Source organism: Canis aureus, chromosome 13 (genome assembly GCF_053574225.1).
Source record: "Canis aureus isolate CA01 chromosome 13, VMU_Caureus_v.1.0, whole genome shotgun sequence".
NCBI lineage: Eukaryota > Metazoa > Chordata > Mammalia > Carnivora > Canidae > Canis > Canis aureus.
In genome coordinates, this window is record NC_135623.1 from 42,560,919 (window position 1) to 42,584,842 (window position 23,924).

Genomic DNA, 23,924 nt, shown 5'->3' on the forward strand with positions numbered 1-23,924 from the left:
CTGCTCAGTGGGGAGTCTGCTTCTCCCTCTCCCTCTGCCCCTTCTCATGTTCTCTCTCTAGCTCACTCTCTCTCTCTCAAATAAATAAATAAAATATTAAAAAAAAAAAAAGGAAAGGAAAGGAAAACTCAACTGCTTCCTAAAGTACTCCACCACATGGGAGTCAGGGAAATGGGAAAGAGCACAAAACACTGGGAAGAGATGGTCAGAGAAAGAGAATGAAAACCAGGTATGTGTGCTGTTCTAAATGGCAAGTGGAGAAATTATTTCCAGGCTGCTGATGGCTCAAGGAAGAACCAGCTATTGGCTTAAGGACATTGAGATCACAAATATTGATAGGGTAGTGGGTTCAGGAGAGAATTAGAAAGGAGAGCATACTGACAGCATGCATAAACCGCCCTCTCAAAGATGAGAAATCAAAATTGAGAAGTATCACAAGGTGGGGAATGAGGTCAAGGTATTTTGTTTTGTTTTTTAAGATTGAAAATATATGAGGCACCTGGGTGGCTCAGCGGTTGAGTGTCTGCCTTTGGCTCAGGTCATGATCCCAGGGTTCTGGTATCGAGTACCGCATCAGGTTCCTTGCAGGGAGCCTGCTTCTCCCTCTGCCTGTGTCTCTGCCTCTCTCTGTGTGTCTCTCATGAATAAACAAATAGAATATTTTAAAAAATTGAAAAAGAAAAAAAAAAGATTGAAAAGATACAACATATTGGCATGCTGATGGGAACAATCCAGTACAGAGTAGAAACTGACAATATGGCAGTGAGAAAAGAATAGCTGGGACCATGAATTTGAGTAGGTGGAGGCAATACGATGTAGTAGACAAATGAAGAGGTCAGCCCTAAGTAGGAGTATGGAAAGTTAACGTATATTGCTACAAGGGGAGGTAAATATATGGCTACAAATGTAGGTGGGCAGGCAGGGGGGATCACTTGGGACTTCTCTTCCGATTGTTTTGATTTTTTTTTCAGTGAAATGGATTGCAAGGTCATCAATAGGGAAAGTATGGGATTAGAAGTCTTGGAGTCAGAAGGAGTGGAGAAAGCTTTGAACACTTGTGACAGTGGAAGGGTGATTGAATAAAAACTCATAGCTTTGAATAATTATTGGGTAGGTTATATTAACGTAAAAACATTCATCATCCTTTCCCACGAGCTCCTCCTCACCATGCTCTCCCCGTAGAAGCATTATCCATCCCATTGATGTTACACTTGGCCAGATGACTCTCTTTGAGCAGTGAAATATTAGTGAGAGTTGCATGTACCACTTCAGAAGGAAAAAAAAAAGATTAAGATGGTAAGTTTTATGTGTTTTTTTTTTTTTTTTTTTTTACCACAATTAAAACTTTTAACAGAAGTCAATTCTTCTTCACTTGAAAGTCCTACAGAAATAGGCAGCAGACCCTGTGGGCTATAACTTGCCAACCTCTTGCCAATGGGTGGCCAGTCCGAATGCAAAAAGATGGTCCAAATCAATACTTCTCAAATGTCTCTACTGAAAACCTCTAAGGACACAAAAGGAGGAATGCAGGCCACAGAGGTCCTGCCTACACGTCTATAAAATTCTTTTAAGTACTTTTTCAAATGAAGTTCATGAAAATCTTTGAATCTTAGTCTATAACACATATTGTTTTAATGGAAAATTGGCATTTACTATAAAAATCAGTAAAAACTGATGCTCATGTAAGTTCAAAGAAGGTGAGAGTCATAGTCAAGTCACATAGCTAGAACAAGTCAGGTATGGGACTGGATCCCAAAATTCCTGATTCCAAATGTATACTTTCCACCTGAGTGAGCTGCCTTCCCATCAGGCTTTGGCTCTCCATTCCTGGCTCCTAGCCATATGCCTCCATAATTGACGCAGGCTTCAAAGTAGTGTTGGCAAACCACTGTTGAGTTTTTTCCAAAATTTATCAATTCATGTTTAATACCATTGATTCATATGTTTTATATATGATTTGTTCTGCTATATTCTAGAATATATTATTTTTTTAAAAGATTTTATTTATTCATGAGAGAGAGAGAGGCAGAAACACAGGCAGAGGGAGAAGCAGGCTCCCCATAGGGAGCCTGATGTGGGACTCGATCCCGGATCCCGGGATCACAACCTGAGCCAAAGGCAGCTGCCCAACCGCTGAGCCACCAGGTGTCCCTATCCTAGAATACTTTAGATGATATTTTCTAAAACTCATTTTTTACCTCTTGCCCTAATTATGCTTTCTCATCCATCTGTATTTTTTAAAACTTTTCATAGCATCCCATTCTGTTATACATTGTGAAATGTTAAATTATGAAGGACCTGACAGATTTGCTCTTTTTGTACATCCGGCATCCATTTTTTCTTGTGGTAGACTGTATTATTTGTTCAGAATTCTCCTCTCCCACCCTGCCCTTCTCCTAGTCCCACTGACTTTAGACTTGGCCATATAACTTGCTTGCCCCCCAATGGATTGTGAGTCAAAGTGAGGGTGTGAGAGTCCTAACCAGAGGTTTTAAGAGGCCTCGTGTGTCTTCATGCACCTCTATTGAGCTCCTGCCTTCCTAGAGAACCATACATCTCAAGTTGAATCTATTCCTTTAGCCCAGGTTCCAGAATGAAAATGTGTGAAACAGACCAGAACCCAGCTAACCTAGACCCGTTTGCTGTCACTGAGTCACTGAGTTGTTTGTTACATTGCATTATCCCAGCAAAAGCTGACTAATACATCCCTTCTCCTGGAACCAGGGCTTCTGTTTTCTTCTGGAGAGCCAGCCCTCTTCTACTTTTTATCCATAGGGTTTGGTTGGGCTGGCCCTCCAACATATCACACTGCTCACTGCCATCTCTGTTGAGATCTCAGCTCTTCTTATCAAAGCTGAGAGAGCCTGATACTCTCTTGGCCAGTGGGAATGAATGACCCTGGGCCTTGTTACTTGCTCAAAAGGGCTCCTGAAGAAATCTTACTCCTAACCTATATATAGTGTTAACTCCTGTTTGTTTTACAAGAAGAGGGTGGGTGGGTCGTGTAACACTAAATGCCACACCGCTTGGCTACTTGTTGATAGTGGGCAGGAAAGCATGGAAAGCATGAAAACAAACAGCAATTGTTATGGACTTAAAGTTCGTGTCTCCCGAAAATGGAACACTGAAGCCCTGACCTCCAATGTGATGGTATTAGGAGCCTGGGGCTTTGGGAGGTCATTGGGTTTAGATGAAGTCATGAGGCTGGAGCTCCCATGTGGGATTAGTGTTCTTAGGAGAAGAGACACCAGAGGGTTTGCTTCCTCTCTCTCTCCCCACATGCATGTACTGAGAAAAGGCCATAGCGGAACACAGCAAGAGGGGACCATGCTGGGAAGAGGGCTCTCACCAAGCACCGCATCTGCTGGCACCTTGGTCTTGGACTTCCCATCCCCCAGAACTGTGAGAAATGAAGGTCTGTTTCTTAAGCCATCAGGTCTCTGGCATATGTCTTAACAGTCCAAGCTAAGACTGCGGTTTTCCCTTGAGATTGCAAAGGGCAGAAGCTGGAGACACCGAAAAGTAAAAGTTATTCTCTGTGCCTAGAGGAAGAGCAGAGTCAGCCCTGAATTACTCATTCACACCGAGAGCTGGGAGGAGTGGTGTGGACGATCTGAAACACCAGGAAAACTTAAGAGGCCTTCACTTGGCCAGAGAAACCCTAGGGCTGCCCATAAATATTTCAGGAGTGCCTTCAACAGGAAATGTTTCCTCAAAACAATCAAACTGCCTGATGAAAACATGTACACCTTTTCTCTCATACAGATTAGGATTCGACAAAGATTTATTGTGGAAAAAAAATACACGGAAAATCATGAAAGCCCCTGGTTTAAAATAGGCTTGTGTTGGGCTTTGGCATGCACTTTTTAAAACAAAGCAGAATGGTGTTGTTCTTAATTGTGAGTGCGGGATTTTTTTTACCCCCCCCCCAAGGCTAATAAGTTTATATTCCCCTCCCCCCCTCCGGTCCACGGATAACTGGATCACACGGGGACACGGAGTGAGCCAACTCGAGTGACAAGGGAACCAGCGAGGGATTACAATGATAATCCCTAAAGTGGAAAATTAGCTGCAGAAAATCAGGGGTTGATAAGTAGTTCTCTTCCCCATACCTTGGCCTCCTCCTCCGCGCTCCTATCCTGTCCCGCGGCTCCTGCCTCGCCTTCCCCGCCCGCCTCGGGCCCTCTCCGCCAACCACCCGCACCAGCCAGGAAGCCAAGGCTCTGGAGGGACTCAGGTGCTCTGATGGGCACTTAGGGGTGGAGAGCCGGGGCAAGCCTGAGGGAAAGACCTGGCCTTCAGAAACCCCACAGTGCCTGGCCTTCAGAAACCCCACAGTCGGTAGACGGGAGAGACTCCTAAGCAAGTCATCTTTAGAAAAGATGGCAGAAATGAGAAGCAAAGTGGGGGAGCGCTTAGCGTCCCCGCAGGGAATCTGATTGACCAGCGTGGGTCGTGTGCAGAGACCAGTAGTCCTCAAAACGCCCCCCAGCTGGTTCGAACCGTAAACCGGGCCCGAGACCAGCCCAGATCTGCCGCCTCAGGTGCTCGGCAGGTGAGGCCGGGGCAGCCAGTCCTTCCACAAGCCCCCGCGGGAGGGGGCGCACACGCCAGTTGGGGGGCCGCTGGCCCGCCGGGCTAAGCAGCGGAGGCACAGGGGGCGCGGGGCCCGCGAGGCCAGCAGCTGGGGTTGCGATGCAGGCCCCCTCGCCGCGGGGCAAGGGGGGAAAGGGCTCCGGGTACAGCCTGGCCCGAGGGCTCCTGGGGGGGGTGCGGGGGGCGCCCCCGGGGACGCTGCGGCGTCAGGTCCTGCCCGGCGACCCCGGCCTCCCCCTGGAGCCTCCCTGGCTCGGCCCACGGCGGCTGCCCGCGTCCCCCCGGGGCTCCCTGGCCCGCAGCAGAGGTCGGGCCCTGGTAGGCCAGAGCGAGCCGCCCGAGAGGTCTCTTCCCGGCGAGTCCCGGCTTCCAGCTTAAGGCTCCTCGTTCTTTTCCCCCAAGTGGGCCCCCTACTCTGGGCTCTGGCTTTTTTTTTTTTTTTTCTTTTTTTTTTAAATCCCAGACAGGAACTGTGTCCATCCCCAGACAGAGCCGGTGCCTCCTTCTCTGCACAGCCAGCCTCTCGCCCTAAGCAATCACGTCCCCATCCGCGCCAAAAGCAGCCCTTTGCCTGGAGCCGCCTCCCCCGGGCCCCACTCCCCGCGCCCCACTGCCCCGCAGTCCGGCCGGCCCAGCATCAGGAAAAACGGCAAGTCCGGCGGCCTCCCCGCTTCGGGCCTTCCCGCCCGGACCAAAGTGGGCAAAGGCACGACCCCACCGCGGTGCCCGGCGCGGGGACCCCCAGGGTCCACGAGGGACCCGGGTCCGCCGCCGCCGCCCGGGGTCCCCACCCGCGCCCCGGGGGCGGGGGCCCGGGGCGGGGGCGGGGGGAGGAGGCCCGCTCCTCGGGGCTTCTGGCCGAGCAGTCCCCCCGCCTCGGGGAGGGGCTGCGGCCGCCCGGAGCCGCAGAGGGTCGGGAGGCTCCTCCCCTGGGGTGGCCGAGCAGGAAGCGGGGCGCGCGGCGGGGCGAGCGCGCGGGGCGCGGGCGGCGGAGTATGCGCGGGCCTCGGCGGCCAGTCCCGGCGCACAGCCGTGGCCGGGGCGCGCGGCGCGGGGCGGAAAAGCCTGTTTACACAGACTGCACACCGCCTGGGGAATAATGCAGTAAAGGAAGTGAGCCGGCTCGGCCTGACTGCTCCAACTTCCTGCTCTCACACACACACCAGAGGAAAAAAAAAAAAAAAAAAAAGAGGAGCGAGAGAAAGAAAAAAAAGGGGGAAAAATCAGGATCTCATTACAAGAGCAACAGACCGTCTGCAGACGCCTGTCAGCATGGAAAGTCGGGGGCTTTCGCCCGGTTCCTCCTAGAAATTCCCCCGAAGAAGGATCTTGAGAGCTCCCCCACATCTGGGTAGGTAGCAGGGCTCCAGCCTGTTGCTCCGACAGTTGCAAAGTTCCGTCGGGGCGCTTTTTCTTTCTTTTCTTTGGCTGGGTGCGGGTGGGGGTGGGGCTGGGGGCCCCCGGGATGCTCCAGCGCCCGCCCCGCCGGCCGGCGGGAGCCCCGCGCTGCGGCCGGGAGGGGAGCAGGGGGCGCGCGGGGGCGACGGCTCGGGGTCCCCGCAGCGGCGGCGGCGGGGCGGGCTGCGAGCCTGGGGGGGGGGGGGGACGGCCGCCGAGCGGGGCTGCGGCCGGGCTCCCCGGGGGGGGGGGGCAGTGGGCACCGATGCTCCGACTCGGGGAGACGACAGGGGAGGAGGGGCTCGCGGCGGGCGTGGGGAGCGAAGACGCGGGGCCGGGGGCCGCGTCCCTGGTCGTCCGGCAGGTGACCCCCGCCCGGGTCATCGTCCGGGGCGCGCGCCCAGGTGGACCTTTAACAACCAGCCGTGTCCTCACTGGACACGGTTTCGGCGGAGGACCGCGCGGGAGAGCTGGGCTTGGAGCCCCCGGCTCCTTAGGAAGGGGAGCTTCAGCTTGCAACTGAATGTTGGCCTGTAACGCTACTGTAACTTTTGGGAGGAGGAATTAAAATTTTGGAGACTTCAAAAAAAAAAAAAAAAAAAGGAAAAAAGTTAAAAGAAAGAGGTCTCCGTTTTGTTATATTTTCTGAACCGAATCATCCTGAGGACAAGCTGCATTTAGGTGGCGGGTGGGGGTGGGAGTAAGAAATGTTATTTCAGAAACTGCAAAAGGGGCTTTTTAGAAAAAAAAAAAAAAAAACGAGTGTCGGGAGAGTTTCTGGCTTGTCTGGAAACGGCAAGACTAATTGCCATGCGCTTCCGCTTTGAAACTGGCAGCAGACAGCATCTTGAAAATGACTCACTAGAGGAGCTCACAAAGAAACTGGTTTGCTCCTTCTCAGGTTTATGTATTTGTGCCTTTTACAGTTTCCTTTGTAGTGTTGGAGGGGTCCCCCGCCCCTTCCCCGCCGGCCCCCTCCTCCCCTGCCGCTTTTGGAAGCCCCTGGCCGGTCTTTAACTACCCCCAGCACCCCAGCCGGAGGGGGGCTGGGGGAGGCCGAGTTGTTGTTGGAGTTGGCTGGGGAGAGGGTTACAGGGATTCTGCTGCTGCAGGGGGAAAAAGTTCCCTGAATTTTCCACTGGCTGCTGCAGGAAGAGAGAGCCCCTTTAGTCACTGCTAAGTAATGTCTGCACACACACCAACTAATCTCATTAGGAGTTTCCGCTGCTCGGCACAGGAGGGGTTTTGTGCAGCCACTGTCAGCCGGGGGAGCCCTGCGCTGCACGGGGAGAGCGGTTACGGCTTTATTGACTTAGAGGTGCAGCTGCCCCACAACCTTTTTCAGGGCAGCATCTTGAGAACTTTGAAGTCCCTTTGGCCATTTTGGGTTTCAGACTTACAGGTTTTTCTTCCCCAGTTGCGTGTAGGGTGTGTGTGTGTGTGTGTGTGTGTGTGTGTGTTTGTGAAGTTTCTATTGCCTGGGCAGCTCAGTCACCCCCATTCTCTCTCATCTGTGCCTGTGTCTTTGTTGGAGGGCGCCGGGAGTGGGGGTGGGGGTTGGGGAGCCAGAAGAGGTGAGAAACCAAACGTGATAGGCATATATTAATGAGCTCAAATCGATTTCTGAGCCTTATTGCTTTACTGCCAAACAAAATACCCTCTGATCTCTCTCCCTTTTTCTCTGTCTGTGGCACACATTTATTTGGGATAGGTCAGTTATGAGTTTCAATTTATGGGGATTATAAAATTACAAATTGTGTTAGGAGGGCATGTGGGTCAGACAGTGAAGAAGACTGTCCATAAGTGTTTTTAGAGTTTCCAGTAATGATCCTGCCTGCAAAAACCCCTGATGGTCTTTCTATGCCAAATATAGCAAAGGTCTTATGGCCCTCTCTCTCTCTCTCTCTCTCTCTCTCTCTAAACCTTTAAATGTTGGAAATGTGTAGAGTTGCTTAAAGGGGTAAAGGATTTTTAGGAACTTGATTGGACCCGTGGCATTCCTTTATTGACAAAGACATGCTGCTTGAGGACATACTCTTGAGGGTTTTTTGAGGTGTTGGTATTTCTCTTCTGGTGGCAAAGCATGTCCTAAAAACAGCCCAGCCAGGGTGTGAGTCAGTGGACATGAGGACAGGATGTCCCTAACACAGTGCCTAGCACAGAGTAGATGCTCAATAAATTGTTGCATTGAAAGCTGTGAGTAGGATGACAGCACTTAGAACAAATAGATAAGAAAATTCCAAATTTCAAGAGAGGCCCCTTTGAGTGAACTATAAACCAGCCTGGATAAACAGACTTTCTGGAATAATTTTGCCATCCAGGTGACCTTTGGCAATATCTGGAGACATTTTGGTTGTCATAACCAGACAGGGTGCCCTAGGCATCTAGTCAGTAGAGGGTTAGACATGCTGCTACCCATCCAGCAATGTACAGAACAGCCCCCCCCCAATAATTTTCCAGCTACAAATGTCAGTAGTGCCCACGCTGAGGAACTCTCATTTACATTAACTGTGATGATGATGACTCTCTTACCTGCATCAAGTCAATGAATAGGATGTTTACGAGTTGTTAGTTGTACTTTTCTGCTATGGATGTGTAACACAATGTGCATGAATTTTGTCTCCCTTGCTCTTTTTTTTGGTCAGTAATATGCAATAGAATGACATTTACATGATGAATTGTGATGGTTTACCTTTTTGAGCTGAATTAGACCATCTCAGAACCTCACTTGCTTGGTACTAATGCTTTTTAGACCAGAATGGCAGTAGCCCAGATGGGGAGAGCAGTGATTCTTATTTTTTTCCAACCCTATTTGAATTTTGAAATTTCCTAAAACATTTATTAAAGACCTCCTCCTCTTCTTATTTAAAAAATTAATAATTCAAAACTGTCAATATGCAGTAAATGTAACTCTGAGATCATATTTTGAAATTTATATTTGTAATAACTTTTTGGAATTTGAATCTTTTCCTGAAATGGGTTTTAAAATCCTTCCAGTCAGTGCATATAAATTAAAATATTCCTTTCTTAGTTGTCAGATACTGGGTTTTGTGTGTTCTGTGCTACCCAATTATGTTTTTCACCTATCTGATGCAAAAAACTGATGTGGATCCAAACCATTATCTATTGACAAACCCAAAACACGAAGAAGAAGAAGAAGAAGGAGGAGGAGGAGGAGGAGGAGGAGAAGGAGGAGGAGGAGAAAGAAAAGAAGAAGAAGAAGGAGAAGAAGATTATCCAAGGATGTGACTTCCAGAGGGTTGGTTTTTTTTTTTTCACTAATGGCAAATTACTGCTTATGAATTAATGGATTTGCTACTTTCCAGTCCTAGAGAATGATTCAGACATCGACATGTTCCCCAGACCTGGGGTTCCTCATTAAACTTTAAAAGAAATGGGCTCTCTGTTTTGGCTGCGCCCTGGGCTGCAGGCAGCTGGCTTCTGCCCCTTGCTAAGGGCTTGCACCGAGACATACACACCGACATACACACCAAGAGGCCTGGGTCATTTGAAAGAAAGACCCCCACTGCTGTCAGACTTTTCTGTAGGTTTCAGGCGAGAGCTTTTTATGTCCTACTTATCCATAATTCCCCTTTGTCTTTGTAAACTGATTTATAACATCTTTGAGATCGCACTAGTATGACGATATTTTCTAAAGGTTAGGTAGGTTTTATGTCTGTTTTGAAAAAATATTAATGTGAATTATGTTAGGAAGATTCAGAAAACCACGAAGAAAAATATAAACATCTCCCATAATCCCACTGTTAACATTTTGGTGTTTATTTTTTCAGTCTTCTAAAATGTGTGTGTGTGGGGGTGTGGGTGTGTACACACACACACACATGCACACATACATAAAACTTTTCATTGGAGTCACACTATACTTTCTGTTTTGTCACTTATTTTTACTTAACATATCATGTAACATGTTTTCATAACTAGTACCAAAACCAAAATTGCTGCACATAGAGCATGCATTTATTGATCTAATAAATGTGTTGACTCAACAGAGGATTGACATAATTTTTACATGGACTTGTTCAGTGTTTTTCTCTGTGGCTCAAAGTAATGTTCTAAGAATGCTGACCTCTTAGAAGGCTGAATTCATATGTGCTGTGAAATTTGCGATTTTGATGAGTTTCTCTATGATTTAACAATGAGTCATGATTTGCAGGAGAGTATCAAGATGTAGTAACAGGAAGTCCGGGGCACTACACATCAAAATAGAATGTTAGATGATGAAAAAGAGAAGCTAGGTTAAACCGAAAATATACCTGGAACTTAAACTTAAGGGGGAAGGAAGGTGCTTCTTGTACATTGTGACAATTCTTAGTTATTACTGTTTCATTTTATATCCGGAGAGTTTCCAAACTTTGTAACTGATGTTTTCAATGGGTTTTCAGCTCAAAATGACTATTGCCCATGGCTAATTTGAATTAAGATCATCCAGCCTTTTGGTTGAAACCTCGGCAGAGAGACCATGGTTTTGTGGCACAAAACTTTGGTTTTGCCACTTAAAGTGCAGCCCCAGTAAATTGAGTTATTAGTATGTGAGTTGTGTGTGTGTGTAACCTTCTGTGAATGAATCCTAAAGGCCTTCTAAAATGGTAGATCATTCTTTTAAGTCCTATTCTTTGTAGAAATTTGACTCCTACCTATAACCAAAATAAAAATGGCCTTCCAGCCATTACTGGAAACTTAACCTATGTGCCAGCAGTTTAAAAATAAACCTTGAATTGGTCATTTCAATAAATTGTAATTTGGTTTGAATTGCTACTAGGAATTATTAACTCATCAATTATGTGTTTTAGCTTGCATTTCCCAGAAAGTGATTATCAAATTATTCTAAGATTTAAAGGGGATTATTTTATAATTTGTCTTTGAGACTTGTATATTTTTAAAGAAATTAAGATGATGGTTTTACTAATATACTCTAATTTGAATTGGGCTAAAATTGATTTACTTACCTACCTGCTCTAAAAAGATGCTCTTTAAAGCACATGGTCTCATTAGTATTTTTAAAGCTACCATTTATAAGAATAATTGCTAATTTTCCATGTATAAGTATGGAGAGGATGGGGTAGGAATAAAATACCCTTATCTAATGCCTTCTCTTAGACTGAGGTCAGGAATCCTTTACTCCAAGCAATAGAAAAAGGAATCTGCGATCCTTGATGTCTTTGGGTTTTTTTAGTTGAGGTATAATTTCATACATGGAAATGGATAGATCCTCAGTGTTTTTGTATATGCCCATGGAATCCCCACCCCTTACCTTCAAATAGAAAGTATTTCCATCACCTTGAAGCATTCCCTAGCTATTTCTTTTTATTATGGCAGTTTCATGATTCTACCATATAGGTCATTAAACCCCAGAACACCTTGATAAAATACTGCACTATTTTTATTTAATCAATTTGGTTAAAAATAAATCATTAGAATGTGTAGATTTCCTCTGCAATATGATAGGAGGGGGAAAAAATCCCTTCTACATTATTTACTACCACATAAGCTAACCGAAAGGAATATGTGTGCTGCAGGGAAGAGCAGAGTCCTTTAAAATCAGTCGTGTTGAGGTGCTAGCTCTTAATCTTCCCAGACCTCAGTTTCTCTGGATGGATGGTAAAGTGATGGAAGTGTCAGAAGTTCTGTTGTACTACTTTTTTGGAGTAAGGAATTTGAGTTCTTCTAAGAGTGGTAAAAAACGTGATGTGAATTTTTGCTGCCATCCCCAAACAGCCAACTTGCAGGCATACACAGTGATTTAAGCAAAATATCTGGTGGTGGGCAAAGGGCTTACCCATAAATTGCCCCTTCAATCCCATCCTGGCCCCTTGTTGAGTAAGGAACACTCGAGGGAAGGTTGGTATTAGCGGCTGTGCTTCATTTCCTCCTATGTTTAAAGTTTGTGACAAGCATCACTCATTTCTAATAAGGCCCACATCGCCTCATCCTTGGGGACACCAGTGGTGGTCTCTGGGTTGGACGCTTAGAAGGCCTACATAAGATTTGGATCACCAGGTTCAGTCCCTGTTCCTTCCGTCCTAGAGTCTATTTTTTAAAGTATTTTATTTATTTATGAGAGAGAGAGAGAGACAGGCAGAGACATGAGTAGGCTCCCTGCTGTGAGCCCCATGAGGAACTCAATCCCAGGACCCCAGATCATGACCTGAGTGGAAAGCAGACATTCAACCACTGAGCCACCCAGGCACCCCCTTCCTAGAGTCTTTGAAATGCTCTCCACCCTCCACTGTGTCTGGGGGGGTCCTCATTCCCTCTGGCAGTCCCTTGTCTACACACAGGCTAGAGTGATCCTTTAAACACAGGTCTGACCATGTCCCACCTTAACATCTCCCAGGGGCTTCTGTTGGGGTAAAGGCCAAAATCCTTAATGTAGGCTGCACACTGTGGTTCGGGCTGGCACCCGGCTGTTCTTCCCTTCTTCACAGAACGTGTCCTTAGGCTCCTGGGCCTTTCCAAATGCTGTTCTTTCTCCTGGGAATTCCCTTCCCCGCCCCCACGCCCATGGATTGTTCTCACTGCACTTTGCCAGCTTGTGGCCATGCTCCAGGGCCCCCAGGCTGGCGTTCCCATCGTCATCCACTCCGCTGTCTTGGTCTTCAGAGTCCTTGCCATATTTATTTACAGATTTCCTCAGCACTTTGTCCCTCTCCAAATCCCCATGACCCAAACACAGGTACTAACCAGTTTGAGATCTCCATTTCTGGAGGTGGGGCTGGTGTCCCTCCTTAATCATTAATACTCATTATCCCACATTCAGGAACCAAGTGGATTTGCTAGTGTGGCCTCCCCTGGTATCAAAAGCCTTTACCAAACCTTTGAATCCATTAGGTTGGGAGAGCAAGAGGTACCTGCCCAGGGAGGCGTCATGATGTGTTTCCCATCTGTTGCGGCCCTGGGGCCGGAAGCTCCCTCTGGGCCTGCTCTGTTTTTCCCATCCTCGCATTTATCCCAGCACATTGTCCAGTACCTGGCATTCAGTGAATTATAAACAATCCAAAGGGGGAAAAACCTGCCATCGGACTTGATCAAGCACTTCATTGCTACACATAAATCCAGCCCTCTCCTAGAGGTGAATTACTTGGATTAATAGAGGCCGGTCTCTCAGTTAAATCCTAGCAACAGCCCGGAAGAGCCTCTATAGAGGATATATCCCTTTCCAGAATTTTTGTCCAGACTTGCAGGCACAGTAGATGTACAGAAACAAGGTTGTTAATATCCAGGATGACACACTTCAGCCGTGTTGTTGCTCTCAGGTTTATACTGGAAGGGGCTGGTTAGCAGTGAAGTCACTCATAGGTCAGTGCAGCTTAAGAGGCTTTTGATGTAAAATTCCTTCCGTGTTGAAACTGCTCATTCTACAGCAACTATCATTAGTCTCTCATCGAGACTTCTATCGACCAAGTTCTCATAGTTCTTTGGGGCTGAGTTCCATAATATTTGCAGCTCAAAGTCCTCCTTCACTTACCCTAAAAACCTGTGTGTAGCTTTTTGTCTGTGACTTTTTGTAATTCATGAATGATGTTTCCGATTGATTTTTGAGAATAACCAAAGAGTCTGCCCATGTATTTGGAAGGATGAATGACCAGGACCCGCATTATGTTCCTGGTGAAGGAGGGCTGGCTGGATCAGTGGTGAATTTCAGTTGGGTTTTGCCAAGGAGCAGTTTGTAGATAGTCAACCCTCAAATAGCCAGAATGTGTGATGAAGCAGATTTCTCTCCCTGCATTTAACTGTCAGAGGGCAGGGATGAGAACGACAACAAAATAAGCCCCAGCATTTATCCAGGAGGTGCTCAGGAATTCTCTGTAAGAATTAACAGCAAGGGTGCTCTTACAGGGTCTGCACCTGTACGTTCTCATCATCCTCAGAATCATCTGATACTAAAGTCCAGGAAGACCAGAATGTTCGATTAAGCGAGAAAAGGGGTATAGGTTTGATCAGTTTCCTAACACCGATCAGAAGAGGACTTCTCTGGTTAATACTCTGTGAACTAGAAATGCAGACTCCTCACTATCTCCTTCTTGGAGTTTGGAAGGTTCTCTTTTAGAGGTTAAACTAGAAGCCCTGGTTGTGTGAGTTCATTTGAAAGTGAAGAAGATAAGCATTGAGAGGGGTGTGTGTGGGGGGGAGGGTTATGGGTTCCACATATGTAGGCAACGAGAGATGCTTGAGTCCAAGAGTGAGACAATATGATCTCAGTTTTTGCTCCTCCTACGTCCAGAGTCACTGTTCTCATGTAGGATTTGAGCCCTAATTCTGTACAGAGGATGGGAACATAAGGGAACATTTGCTTAAACTTCTCATGCAAAAGAACCATTATTTCGCTATGAGAACTCCAAAGATGACTTGGATTTTTTTTTTAAAATGTATAATTTCTAGGAGAGGAGAAAGCAGAGATTCCTATTTTCAGCAAGTCACATTAAGAGTGTATAAGGAAGGGAGCAAACCTTTTAGTATTATTTGGAAGCGCGTGTACGTGGGTGCAGTGCCTCAACGTTCTCATGTAGTTTTTTGCATCTTGAAATCTCCTGGAATCTAGAACCCATGACCGTTGGTAGGGAAGTTATTTCTGCTAATGTCTCTCTGCCTGTGTTCCAAGCCTGAGAAACTGATCGCTTAGACCAGAAGGTGTTGGGTGGAGAACATTGCTTTTTATTTTTATTTCATTTTTTCTTTTTAAAAGTATCTTAGAACAAACATATCCAGATTCTCCAAGTGACATTCTGAGTCCAGGATTGGAACTGACCAAACCCCAGGCACAGTCATGTCATCACATCTGTGCTGAGCCTCTAGTGGAGGCCAGGAGTGCCTGTCGATGGGCCAAATTCATCTTTGATCATCGAGGCAAAAACATCAGTCAGCCGCTCCAAAGTCCCTGATTTTGCTTAATTCACTTATTTGGGATGCTCTAGTGCTAATTCTCGGTTCTGCATTTACAATACTTGGATAAATTGAACAATTTTGAAGAGTGCTAACATGTTCTTAAAGTGAAGTACTTTTATGACAAACGTGTATCTGTTAGAAGATCCCTTGAATCTAACAAATGTCCCAAGTACACTGGGGTTCTCCAAAGCTCATCGTCACTGCTCTTAAATAAAAGTGTCACCCTGCTTTGATTTAAATCAGAGCTGAACCACAAGAACAGCGTCCTCTGCCAGCCTTTGCCACATCCTTTGCTTTTCTCTCTCTCTCTCTCTCTCTCTTTCTGTCTCTCTCTCTTAACCTAAATATTAAGACCTAATTTGTCTTCGGGAAAGTAGAAACTTTAAGACTTTGACATAGGGGATCATACATGCTCTCGATGATGAAAATGTAGAAAGGGTGACTTTCTTTGGCAAGGGGGGAAAGTTTGCCTAAAGTGGGATGTGGCTGGTTTTTTTTTTTTTTTTAAAGATTCTATTTATTTATTCATGAGAGACACACAGAGAGAGAGGCAGAGACACAGGCAGAGGGAGAAGCAGCCTCCCTGAAGGGAGCCCGATGCGGGATTTGATCCCAGGGCCCCAGGATCACCACCTGAGCCAAAGGCAGATACTCAACCGCTGAGCCACCGCCACCCAGGTCCCCCGGCTGTTGTTGTTGTTGTTTTTTGCAGTTAATACAGTCTCGTGAAACAATTATTGCAAGACGATAGTATTAGGTTGTATGTGACAGTTCAGTAAAGAGCCAAGACGAGTTAGTGGTGGCAGATTCCTGAACGGGAAGTAAGGGCTACAAGGACGCTTTGGGGTGTATATCTGATGTTTGGTGGCTGTTGGTACGTCGGCCCTCTCTTCTGTCACGTGCTGTCGTGGGCCTCTTGGAGGACATAGGTGTGCACAGTAGCCGGACACAAATGAATAAAGCATCCGTTTTCCACTTGATCACCATTTTACAGTTCTTCTGTTCATTCATTCAGTGCACATGGGGGATAATAAATAGGTTTAAAATACAAGGCATTGGGAGAGTTTTGAAATCACTCTATTTTTGCAATAGTTTTCTTAGAAGTAACTGTACTCAACACGAGCACCAAGATATTTTAAATGTGCTCCACTTACTGTAGTTCGTCCACAAGATCGGCTCAATTTTGAATAGACTTTTGGTGGAAAATGAGAGGCCTGGTGTGTGCCACTCTATCCTACCGCCATGATATTTTTGCTTCCTGTTAAAAAGAACTTTATTAGAAGTTGTTTAAGTTTAGATGAAACCCCGCATTTGGTACCATAATCACCATATGTAGCAAAAGGTGTAAAAATGTGAGGGAAACATATGCATGTGGAGACCGTAAAACCATAAAAGGGACGGTGTACCTTCACGACGTGAGAGGCAGCTGAAATCCCCCACAGGTGTCCACCACATGAGCAGGTGATGACATTTGGAAGACTGCAGAGTCACTGTTTTTTTATAGATCCCTTGCAAACTGAATATATTATCATACCAGATTATGTAAAAATGTTGATGCCTTGCATTTGCATTTCCTAAACCGGGGAAGAGTGTTGCTGAGAGAAAGGAAGGAAGGTGGCACAGCTGAGGTGCCCACAGGATGGAGAAGCCCCAGAGGAGTGCATTTCCTTGCACAGCCCACTGTCCATGCAAGGCGGCACTTTGTGCTCCTCGACAATCTCTGAAGATGTCACAAGTGACCAGTAAACTCCTAAACTCCTACAGTTTGCAACTGTACTGTATTGGGTACGACCCAAACACAAACACAAGCTAATGTCCATATAATCCAACAGAATCTTGACCTTTCTGGGAGCCACCCCATTTTGACATATGTTCAATTACAGAAAAAGGAACAGGTTTATAATACTATGAGCCATTTGCAAATTATCAGCTCCAAAATGCTCTGTTACAAGATTTTAACACTGACTGTATACTCCTTAAGAGTACCCGAGATCAGCTAACCAGGATCATTTTCTGTCGTACTCTTTTTTTTTTAAAAAAAAAAAGACCTCTAAGGTGGTTTCAGTAGATTTATTCCAGGAGGAGAGAAAGCTGACTTTGCCAGGAGTGCTGATGTTGGGGACGGTTTTCTTCCGTGACTTAACCATCCAGAAGTGATTGAAGAACTAATACTTTATTACATGAAGTGGTGTAGGAAAGACAAGTTTCCCTGGGAGGACCATGACTTCTGTCCCTCTCCAGGCCATCATTAGAGCTGTGAAGGAAGGCTGGATGGAGGAGGGTCCCTAAAATCCGTGGCCTGATGAGAAATATTTCGATTTCTATTGATCCTCACCACTGGTGAAGAGAGGCATGTCCCAATGATAGGAAACAAGGTAGGGAGACTGAGCCACCTATGGGCAGGCCATGGGACCACCCATGGGGGCTTTGGTGGGCCAGGGGAGCCGAAGCAGTGGTCCTACTGGAGAGGGGTTTGGAGGGACAGGAGCTAGGGGGCCACGAGGAAGGGCTCTGTACCTCTCCATGGGTGGACCCAGGGCTGCAGGGCCCATGTGTTGGAGGTGGCCCAGACTGGTGCAGCCAGGCCAGGAAGGTGCACAGCTGGTTAGCGTGGTGTCAGGAAGTGCCCAAAGCTGCAGCAGGGCCGGGATGCTGAGCACAGCTGTGCAGATTTCCCGGTCTCCAGGGTCCCTCGGGAATCCTTCTGAGAGGAAGAGATGGTGTCGCAGCCCACACCTGACCCCACCCGGGCCTCCTTCCTCCCCCCCCCCCATGGTGTCCGCTCAGTGTGTGTGTCCATGCAGGACAGGGGCAAGGACAGGGACACCAATGCTGGTGATGCTCAGCCGGGTGGCATTCGATGAGGCCCGAGAAAGAAGGGCACTGGTTTGAAGCAGGGTATACTGCTGGTTGCCCCCTGCGGAAAAGAGCGGTGTCCAGATTTTTAATTAGAAGAGCTAAGATGTGAATTTTCTTTGACCAAACCGTATTTTATCTTGCAGTTTTTTTTTTTTTTTTTCTAATGTTTCCACTGGGTGGTGCTGCGGGAATTCCTACCTTGTGCCTTGGATCTACCCTTCCCAGAAAGACGCCTCTCAAGCATAATAGGAGGAAGTCCTGATTTAGAAAGATTTTACAGTTTCAACACAATAGAAGGGTTTTGGAGGATGCTCTGGCAGGAAATGTTTTAGTTTCTGGATGTGGAAAATCCACCATCATTTTGTATCATGTAGAAATTTTCTTACTATGCTGGGTATAGACTTTTTGGCCCTCACCAGCTTATTATTCAGCCCAGAAAAGCTTTCAAGTTTATCTGAAAGATGATGGTTTCGTTCTAGTGGAAGCAGTACATAAGATTTCCTTTATTTTTGATTTTTTTGTGAAACTATCATAACAAAGTGAGCAAACAAACATTTCCTGATGGTAAGATGACCAGAGATTTAAAAAATATCTCCGTTAAGGTTTTATTCGAAGCTGAAGGCATTGTTCCATTCCTGTTTTAAGAGACCGTTTGTACAGTGCATCGACCAAAAGGAAGGACGACTTGGATTTTTTAAATTTCAAAATAATCATACAGAGTCTTTCACTTTGATAGCACTCATGTATGGAGGGGGATGCACGTTTTATAGGTAAAGAAGTTGGAACGGAGAGAAGTTGACATCCCTGCCTGAGATCGTGCAGCCTCCACAGCTGCGATGGAATTTATGTTCCCATTTCCAACATATGCGGGGGATCGAGTTTTTAAAATATGAACAGTACAAACGTTTAGATAAAAGATTTTCCGTGTAAAGGCCTATGAAGTAGAAGAATTGAGGATAGTAATGGGAGGAAAAATACCCACTGGGAATCAGGGAGCTCATGAAGTGGGAGCTCCCATGTGAGGACGGTTGGCAAGATTTTAAGTGAGTTGTACTGAACTCAAGACAGCGCTGCGTTTCGGTGCGCTTGTCAGGGTCCTCCACAAAATCCCAAATGTGGTTTTCTTGGAACCTGAAACAGGGCTTCCCCAAAGGTGCTTGTTTTTAAAGGAATAAGTTTGAGCTCCATCGGTGCCCCACAATCTACTGTTGTGCAGTTTTACAGGGGTTCCCGGCCTGTCCCTGCTCTGAGGTCAGGTGTTCCTGTGAAACTGTGGGGAGGTGTGCGTGTGGGTTTTGCACCCTGCGTCTGGAGCCAGGCAAGAGCCCTCATGTTTCTCTTCTTGACTTTCATCCTCTCGTTCTGCAGTGACAGAAGGGACAGCTCCTCCTGTCTTGTCTTTCATAATGAAGGGCCAGTCTCGGTTCTTTAGCGTTGAATGAACCTGGAGCGTGTCTAAATCAACATACAGATGTTTTTAAAAGGGAAATTGGTTTAAAAAAGAAATGATGGTGGCATGGGTTCAAAGTGTCTGTCTTAAAACAGAGCCAATTGGAATAACTGGAGTCACAGATGAGGCAAAGTCAGCAATGGGCAGGGAAATTTCCTGATTTGATTCGTAGTGGGAATGTGGCCTCTGCACCAAGTAGGAGGCCTCTCTCTCAGCAGCAGCGAGGTGGGCATACAAGACATGAAGCCTCGACTGGAGGAACTATGTGTGGTGATTAAGGACCTGGCCTTTGGAGCCAGATGGCCTTGGATAGGAGTCTCTGTGTGTCCCTGTTACTCCTGTGGCCACGAAGATCTTATTTCACCTTTTGAAGTCATGACTTCCCCGTGGAGTATTAAATTTAGATGTATGCAGAGTACTGAGCACAATGCCAGGTACATAATAAATGCTCATCAACTGTTCGCATTAAAAAAGAAAAGCTGCTGTTTAAAGAAGTAACAGATTTGGGGGGGGGGTGCGATATTAGCCCTTTTCTTGAGAATTCCATGGAATCTCAGTACTGCTGGTCAGGGAGGCTATACCTCACAATTCCTTTACAATAGGGCCCTGGGGATGTGAGTGTGTGTGCACGCCCGTGTGTGTCTATTCTATGTATGTGATTATATGCTTAAGTTGACTCTATGAGGTTGTCTTTGGCTGCTTTTGACCCATGAAAACAATTTCATATAGTTCAACCTAATGGTGATAACTGTTAAGAGATACAATTTGAGGGATTCTTGGGTGGCTAGGGGTTGAGCATCTGCCTTCGGCTCGGGGCTTGACCCCGGGGTCCCAGGATCGAGTCCTACATCAGGCTCCCCGTGGGGAGCCTGCTTCTCCCTCTGCCTGTGTCTCTGCCTCTCTCTGTGTGTCTCTCATGAATAAATTTTTAAAAAAGTAAGACATATAATTTGAAACAGTGTCATAATGAAAGAGGTTATAATGAGGTATGAGTGTAGCTTCTTTTCATACGTTATTTGTCAAAAGCTCACGAGGTAAACTTCATCAGGGAGCCTTGGGCCCCTGGTAATCCAATTGATCTAACTTGTGTGTACAGTACCATTAAATAGTCTTGATTTTCATCGGGGATTTACTGGAGGCTTTCTCCCATCTAATGAATCATGCTTCTAGTTCCATATGCTTTTGATCCAAATGGCTACTGTCGAAGGAGAATTTGCTTAGTGTTTTTTTCCCTGTTGAAGTCATAGGGTTAATTACTCTGGGGAGGAAACAAAAGCCTCCATGAGTTTTCTTGGGCCGTAAGAATAGCAGTGTTCTTCCAGAACGCAGAGCTTGGCCGTCGTGGTGAGGGTTAAAACAGAGCTGACACACAAAGCAAAATGAAACCAGAGCTGCAATCACAAAGTGGGACAGATGTAGGAGGCCAGGTTTCCTGTGGCCCATTTTCCACCTTCCTGCCTGCAACCTGCAGAAGAGGAAGCTGACTGTTAGCAAGTATGAGAGCTGGAGGGGGACGTGCTTCGGGCCAGAATCAAGACATGCACACAAAACAGGGGCACCAGAAACAATTGCAAAGAAAGTGACTGGTGGGGGTTTAGTACAGAAATGTCTGGAAGGGAGCCACCCCTCTGTTTAAAGAAAAGACAATGTCAGGAGAGCCTGTGCTTCCCCAGGGGGACCCGGGGACCGTCTCAGGTTGTAGGAGCTTCTGATTTTGATAGCCTTGCTCATCTTTAAAGACATGGTCTGCTTTTTAAATACAATTGGTTACCTGAAAAGATGTTCCCTGCAGGGCCCAGGATTTCTAAATTGGTTTTCCTGGGCATGTTGATATATGAGGGAGGTGGATGTGGTTAACCGAGTGGCTATAATGAACCTCTTCTGGGCCTCTTCTGGGGAAGGCTGGGTGACCAGTTGATTGCTTTGATCTAGCAGGTTTGTGTTCCCTTAACTGCCCAATAAAATCGTGTGTGATGTTTTTCAAAGAAGAGATGAAATGGAGATGTGTATGTTTGAGACCACGGAGCACATCCTCTGTTTGTGTGGCTACCTGACAAGCCATGTGGGGCGAGGCAGGGCTCACGCAGGTCAGAAGACACTGGACAAGTGGACAAGTCCATCTTTCTCCTGAGATAAAAAGAACAATAAGGTCATTCTATGTTTTGGGCTCACCAGTACATTATAGAAGAGTCTCACCCACCTTAAGGGTAAAGAAGTTGAGATTCAAAGAAATTGAGAGTCACTACACACCTTTTGGGAGAGCACCTGTTGCCTGCCTGCCAGGTGCCGTGTTGGAATTGCTGGGTGACCCTGTGTGATGATGTTAACACTAAGGAGCTGCACTGGTGGGAGCCTTGTCAAGGCTCCGTAGAAGGCGTGGATGAAGGCAACAGTAAGCCTTGCTGAAGGCTCGTACTGGCCAGGGCGCTGTGCTGAGCTTTTCCCAGACACCCTCCCACTCAAGTGGACTTGCCTCTTTGAGGTACAGAGAAATAAGTGTGTGCTCCTGGGCCAAACAATTGTTTATTAACCCTCTGGATTGATTGGTTATGGTTTCCTTGTCAGGCCCCAAGAGAACAAACTCTGTACCAGGACCAGTAGGAAATTTGGGGACGTTGCCAATTTAGGGGGCACAGAGGTGCCGGGAGGGAGGCAGCCTAGAGGGATAATAGGCCCCTTTCCATTTCAATGCAGGTCTGTCTGAAAATGTGGGGTGTGATGGGGCAGGGCTGTATAATGGTGGGGTGGGGTGGGGTGGGAAAGGGCTTATAGATGTGGGATGAAGCAGAGTGGCTCAAACATGCTATCCCAGACAGAGGGAATGTAGCCATCCGTTTACTTTTCCAAAGCAGATTCACCCGTGGAAAAGTCACCGATGAACCAATCGAGTTGCCTCTAGTTTACCCGGAGACAACAAGGTTTCATAGGTCTCTTTTACGGTGCCCCCCGACCCCCAATGTCTTTGCTCAGATGGAAGAGTTATTTGTAAAGCTGTACTTGCAGAAGAACATCGCCCACTTATAAAGAGTAACTAAGTAGACTGAGCAACGGCTGCTTTCCCGCTGCCTGTCACCCTGCCCTTAAACATGGACAATCTGTAGATACTCGCAGAGTAAATGCAAATACAAACCATTGTTAATAAGTAAAAAGCACTTTGAGGGACTTGGCCTCACAGATTGGCTTTTTTTTTTTCTTACATGTGGCAGTTGATGATAACTAAAATGTCTTTTGGAAATAAATTTAGGGACGCCTGGGTGGTTCAGTGGGTCCCTCATCAGCTCCCCGCAGGGGGTCTGCTTCTCCCTCTGCCTCTGTCTGTGTGTCTCTCATGAATAAATAAATAAGATCTTTAAAAAAAATTTTTTTAAGTAAACTTAATCTTTATTCCACCTCATAAAAATAGTAAGACTTCAAGGTTCTCCTTGTTCACTTAATGCCTTAAAGGTATTCTGTGCAGAGTTACTGCTGGTCTCAAAGAACCCAAGTTGTTGTTTTCCAATTCCTAGACTTAAGTAGTCAGGTTTGGTTTTCTATAATGAAGTGGCTTCTGCCCTTTGTCTCGGGCACTGGTAACATAATGGGGTATAGAGGCCTAGTAGGTGCTGCTCTATCAGGAGCAGGGGAGAAGGAGAGAACTCCCATGGTCACCAGGGTGTTAACAGCCATCCCCTTGTCTCTAGCGTCCAAGCGACCCCCTCCCCGAGCACCTGCTTTGCCTCTTACCTGGGTCCTTTTCTCCTTTCCGGGGGGGCCCCCTAATGTCTGGCTAGAATGGGTTTTTGAAGTTGGCCACTTCCTTTGGTTCCCACCATCGCTAAGCTTTAGGCAAAAAATCAAGTACTTCCGTCCCCTGCGAGTCCCGCCCTAGCCGGGACCCCGCGGAGGGAAGGGTCGCGCTGCCAGCAGCAGAACCACCGCGGCCCTCCCCGCTCCCGCCTTCTCCGAGGGGCAGCGAGCAGCCCGCTGCGGCCCGAGTGCGCGGCCGCGGCTCGAGGTCTGGCGCCACCGCGTGGCGGACGGGAGGGTTGCCCGCTCCCCAGGAGAGGCGCCCAGGCCGCTGCGGGAGCGCGGGAAGGCCCGGCCCGGGGCGGCCCGGGGCGCGTCTGGGTTTTGTGGGGCTTGCGGCCTGAGCAGTTTGGAGAGACCCTCTGTGTGCCACCCCCTCCAAATCAGAAATCCCAGATCACCAGGACCCCAGGCGGCCGAGAGATGGTCCTGGACACCCGCTTAACGCTGTTGATGGGCTGCGCATTGGCCTTGGGGCGCGGGATCCAGGTGCCCGGCCCGCGGGCAGGTGGGGGTAGAGCTAGGTCCTCTGTCAGCCCGGCTGGAGGCCTGGTGGAGCTTAAGGGAGCGCATGACCCCTGCTCCTGGGTGACCTCTGATATTCAGGCTCAGGTGCCGGAGGGGGCCTCTGGGGCGGCTGCAGGTGCATTTCCTTCCCGCCCCCAGCCCCCCAGCTGGATTCTTGCTTTGGCTTTTGGGGTAGCTCCCTTGCCTACTGTGGGGACATCTGCCTGTCTCCTCTGGCCCCTTTGAAATCTTACCCACCCTTTAGTTAGGAGGCCAAGCGCTCACGCTCACCCCTCTAGAAAGCCTCCTCCAAGGAGCCTGATCCTAATTCTGGTGCATGCCCCAGGCGGTATCACAGAGCAGTTTCAGCACAGGCTGTGGCATGTGCTAACCTCAGTTTTATTCATTCATTCATTCATTCATT

At 47.2% G+C, this 23,924-nt stretch overlaps 1 protein-coding gene across 2 annotated transcripts in view; it reads left to right on the forward strand.

Moving 5' to 3' along the window:
• Positions 1-5,561: 5,561 nt before the first annotated feature.
• The window catches only part of ELK3 (ETS transcription factor ELK3), a 64,529-nt gene continuing 46,166 nt past the window's right edge, over positions 5,562-23,924 (forward strand). The window contains exon 1 of one of the 2 annotated variants that reach the window (XM_077845901.1): positions 5,562-5,947. The gene's annotated coding sequence lies outside the window, so the exon portion shown is untranslated. The remainder of the gene's footprint in view (positions 5,948-23,924) is intronic. The other variant, XM_077845900.1, reaches the window with a different exon arrangement.